This window comes from Labrus bergylta, chromosome 15 (genome assembly GCF_963930695.1).
Source record: "Labrus bergylta chromosome 15, fLabBer1.1, whole genome shotgun sequence".
Classification (NCBI taxonomy): domain Eukaryota; kingdom Metazoa; phylum Chordata; class Actinopteri; order Labriformes; family Labridae; genus Labrus; species Labrus bergylta.
This window is the reverse complement of record NC_089209.1, coordinates 26,411,382-26,417,099: the sequence shown is the minus strand read 5'-3', so window position 1 is coordinate 26,417,099 and position 5,718 is coordinate 26,411,382.

The window sequence follows — 5,718 nt, the reverse complement described above, 5'->3', positions numbered from 1 at the left end:
GGAGGGAGAGAACCCCTCACTACACTAAGATTGTGACATACTGTATATGACGAGCTGTTTGTAAACTCTGCACAGAGTTGAAGGCAGATTACCTAATTGTAATGTTTCTGCAACAATGGTTTATCTTTTTACTCCGACAGTATCAGAAATCAAAGCCTAGAGTATGGTATGGGTTTTGCATGGTTAAAAATGACAGAAAGGTTTTTGAATCTTTAGGAAGATTAGGACTTGTTTTAAATGATTAAATATGATAAGTATTTACTGTCTTTTGTTTCTGAGCACTCTAAGCAGGTGGTAGATTCCATTCCACCAGCCGAGACCACTGTGCATACCTTCCAACCAGGTGACCACTTCCTAGTTTGCAACTTGAACCCAATAGAAAACAAAATACATTATGAACCACCCACACGAATGCTTCAAGAACTAGTTGAGGTTAAAGGACAACCGCAATAGATACTGTGCATGCATCCAGAGTCAATGTGGCACCACAAACGTCTTCAACATTAGACACAACATCACATAACCACATTCTGAACAAGTGAGATATCTACCAACTGATCTTCATCAAAAAAACATGTTAGAAAGCTTCTCATTCTTAATCTTGCAAAGATATGTCGAGCAATACAAACGTATTTGATTTGACTTTTTTGATACTACAGCAACAATCTGCTGGTGAAGGGACACAGCAATACTCAAAAGCCATACTTGAAATGAACACGTAAGATTCTCCTGGTCTATTTGTAGTATTCGTATTTCTACATTGAAATTTTAATCTTTTTGAAATTGGCTGATACAACAGATTTTTGTACAGTGTATCGATTGGTAGTAGGTGTAGATGTCCACCACCTATCATATCGTCCAATAGGAGATCTAAGTACAAGCAATCTTAGACTAAGGCATTTTAGGCAAAGAACTCCACATTTTTCATAGTCAATAATTCTAATTAAAGATAAGCTTCTTATTGAAAAAAAAACCATGAAATGTTGATAATGTTCAAGAGTGAAGTTGTGTTTAATTTTGCACAACATCCTCAATTCAAAATAATTCAAATACATTCAACCATATCTAAAAGAAGGAGTTGGTCTTGTTTTAATCTGCTTACTTCTATTCTAAGGTAATTGTTTTTAATCAATTTCAATTAGCGATAAAGTTTTTTCTAATTTGAGATCTATCCAAGCCTTTAACCTACCAGCCAACAGCAGTACAAACTCCCGCCACATGCCAAATGTTTAAAAAAATCTGTCATCAGACTTTCTACTGCTCTCGTTGCGATGAGTACTTGGGACACCCAGAAACCAAGGCCAGGTCTTGCACGACGTGATACAATAAGCTCTTTAGATAAACATCAGCAGGGTGTACCTAAAAAAATAACCCCCACCTAACACTAACATAAGTAATTTTCATTTCAAGACACCCGATTGGCAAATATTTAAATGTTTCAAAAGCAATTCAGGCCTTACAGTGTTTTTGGATTTTTCATATCTTGATATCATATTATTATCTGGACAGCTTAATGTGGCTGAAAATAAGTATTAGATATTCCTGAAAAAGAAATCAGACAAATATTACTAAGATTTGTAATTTTGCAGTGCCTTTTCTGAGATATTCGATACAAGTCAAATTTGACTAAGAACATCCTCAGTGTACAAAATATGAGAGTCTAAGAAAATTACAATTACAATTTCATTTCTGTATTTTGAGTCACTTTAGGAAAAGTCATGTCTAAGGCAATGACATTTAGGGCGCTTTAACAGATGCTGTCAAATGTCAGAACGGGTCATGAACAGTATATCACCCAAAAAAAACAGACAGTTTTCTTTGCTTTGTCAGGACCTCTTCATGCTCTCTTATGTCCCGACATGCTCGGACAGAGATTAGGAAGAAGCCTGGAATCTGTTGCAGAACGACTTTAAAGTCAAGGAGCTGGTGTCCTTAAATGTTTAAAAATCTACCACGGAAGCCGATTCTACAGGATGCCGATGTTTTAAGCTCGACTGCTTGAACTGAATCATAGATGGTTCTCTCTTGATGCAAAGTTTACTGTTTTGTGAATCATACTTTTTCTCCTTTTGTGTCTTTAGCTTTGTGTTTTTGCTGCTGACTGTCTCGGACAGGTCTCCCTCTCAGACAGGTTTCCCTTTGAAAAGAGAGTGCTCATGTCACTACTGTTTCAATAACTCAAAGTACATTTGTAGTAATTACCAATCAAAACTAAAGTTCTAATTTCTCCTTATTTGTCTTTCCTAGCTTATCTAAATCTTAACTGTTGTCGAAGATATGATATGTGGTACTGGTTTATTTTCTACTTTCAAGGTTAAAATTAAGATGTAATTTATTGATCCCGCTCGGGGAAATTCTGTTTTTACACTCAAGTGTATCAAGTCATGCGACACACACATAGGCTGAAATACACACACATGCACAAACAGGATCCTATGGACATGCACTAATGGAGAGATGTCAGAGTGACGGAGCTGCCCCCGGTAGGCACACACACACACACACACACACACACACACACACACACATACACACACACCTGATCCGTGGTATGACTTCAGATGCACCTGTTGATTGTAGAGAGGAGAACAGTGATTTAGATCAAAATGTTTTTTCAGTATCAAAAGACAGTCGGAAAGTGGTTGTGGTCGGGTGTTCTGACTGCTTAGAAGTCAATGTATTGTCAAGGTGCCTCAGGTTTAAGACTTTATTCTCTATGTGCGGATTATGTGTCGAGCCACCTTGACTGCCAGAGGGCTCTGTTGCACAGTTTCTTTTGTGCCTCAAGCATTTACCAAAAACATATTCCTGTGAAAACAAAGCACATGACACCACATACACCCTGAAAGCTACTTCCTCCAAGGCCAAAATAGAAACAGAAATGGAGTTTGCTACAAAAGTCTGGAAAGGCTACACAAAAGTCTCGGGCTAGGTTTTTTTATTTATATCAGCATGTCTAAGAATGAATGTATTGACCATTGTGTCCCGGGGGGATTAGGTACAATGACAAACTCTGTGTTGTTGGTCTCAAGTGTCACTTCTGCTTTCCTTGTTTCTGCCAAAAGTCAAAAATCTTTAAAACACCATTAACATTTCAATTTTCTGAATCTGTGTGTGTAGAAAACTGTCTTTGGGTATCACATTTTGTGTCGCTTTCCCTGTAATTCTGTGTTTTATTAGGGCTTAGTGTTCATTGGTCCAGGAGCAATCAATCATAGCAGTCTCCAATAGGCTATATGCACGCAGGTGTGGTGACGTAGTTCCGGTAAAATCTCAGCCAACCTCATCATATCCGGTTAATTTCCGGTTTCTGATCGCTTCACTGCTGCTTCTAAAATCCGGTAATGTCGGGGAAAAGCTATACATTTCAACGGACTGTTCGGTCTACATTGTTGTGTGCCATTATGTACTGCATCAAGTAAATGCAATTCGGCACTCAGTTTTCACACGTTTCCAACGGATTTCAAAACAAGACGAAAATGGATTTATGCTATTAGGCGAGATCACTTCGCGGTTAGCCCCCATACCCGCGTTTGTAGCCGGCATTTTACAAACGAAGATGTTCGTGAGCCCCTATCTGAGACAGCAAGATGGTTGAGGAAGGGAGCAGTCCCTGCCTTGTTCGAGTGGAACAATCTCTCTCTTCCACTTTCAAGACAGACAGGGGTGTGGGAGAGGAGGGAGCGGCCAGTAGAGGAGGAGAACACATCATGTGAGGAGGCAGCTAGCATCACAAATGACCACGACTACGCGGCAGCTCCAGACCCGGCAATTGTAGACCTAGCTCTCGATGAAAACAAGGCCCTAAGAAGTGAGATCGACCAGCTGAGAAAACAAGTCCATACACTTCACTTGAAGCAGCGGTTTGGCATTCACCGGTTTGCTGGCTCAGACAGACACATACGTTTTTTCACAAGGTAAGATTCCAGCATACCTGTTAACCTACATTCCTGGGAGGCAGAGGTGTAAATGTGCAAAACAGTGACAGTTACATTATAGACAGCTGTTCATGTGCAAATTCAGCATTAGACATCTAAGGTCCGTCTGATTTACTAAAGGTTTGCATGTGTTAAAACATGTAGCTGATCTACGCATATCTTAATGAGTCGAGCTTGCTGTTAAATTAATGAAACTAGCATGCAGTGCTGCCTCAAAGTTTGTGTGTATTGCAGGATTTAAAGTATGTGGCAATGTAGAGGAATAGCAGCTGTCAGAATCCTGGTACATGTAATATTTATGTGTTATAATATGGTATAATGTGTGTGTGTGTGTGTGTGTGTGTGTGTGTGAAATCAAGGCTATGGTAATCATATTTTATGGTGTTTTTTATTTAAAAAAAACCCATAACCATTCAAATTTGAATATTAACATCTAAATTTTATTATTTAAGGTTTGGATCTTATGACCTCCTCATGCGCTTCTGGACCCAAATACAACCTGCAGTACCATCTATGGTCAGGGTGACACAAGCACAGAGAGGCAACTTTACAGAGCCCACTTTTCCAGCAGTAAGTACTGTTAATAATGGAAATAGCAACAATAATTATTTTTCTCCTTTACCAGCTTGACAAAGATCAGTTTTGATAGAAATAAACTGATTTGGGAGAAACTTAATGCAACTATTCATTTGTTCTGAACAGGCTCACTCCTTGCAGCCCATAGATGAGATGTTCATGTTTTTGAACTATCTTGCACTTGGTTTGAAACAGCGTGACCTTGCTGACCGGTACGGAGTCCACAAGTCCACAGTCAGTCACATTATAACAACATGGAGCAACTTTCTGTACACTGTGCTTGGGTCAGTGAGGATCTGGATACCAGAGGAGAAAATTAGGGAAAATTTGACAACAGAGTTTAACCTTCGTAATGTCCTCCCGATTGCAATACACCACCTGTCCTCTGGGGTCAAAATGACCCTGCCCGGTTTGACCGTAATTTGAGTCATATAACATAAATTAATTCAATCAATTCTACACCTTTAGTCTGACTTCAGGCCAATCCATTACCATGCATTTTTTTACATAAAAGAATACCCTTTTTTTGAGTGAAAAAAAAAGTATTTTGAATTTATATCATTTTGACTCTTTGATTTATCAGAGTGGTATATGTCTATGTCTAAGTATAAGTTTAGTGAAGATTCTGTGTTTGAATCATTTGAATTTTTTGAATAATAATAATAATAATAATAATAATAATAATAATAATAATGCATTTTATTTATAAGCGCTTTTAAAAAGTCAAAGACACTTTACAATGGTTAAAACATAAAGAATAGCACAGAAGGACAGACTAATGGACATCGCAGTATTACAAACAAATCATATAGATAACAACAATAAAGATAACAACATAAAGGTAAACTACAGAAAACAGAAAATACATCACAACCATTGATTAAAAGCTTGTTTAAAGAGGTGAGTTTTGATAAGTGATTTGGAAGTAGGAGGGTCGGTGCAGTGTTGAATGTGAGTGGGAAGTGAGTTCCAGAGGGAGGGGGCAGCTATGGAGAAGGCTCTGTCCCCCCAAGTTCGGTGCTTGGTTCTAAGAGGGGGAGATAGAAGGTTGGCTTTTGAGGAACGGAGGCTGCGTGCAGGAGTGTGAGGGTGAAGGAGAGCCGTGAGGTAGGAGGGGGCCTGGTGGTTAAGGGCTTTATGTGTGAGGAGAAGGATTTTGAATTGGATACGGTAAGGGACAGGGAGCCAGTGGAGATTTTGCAGG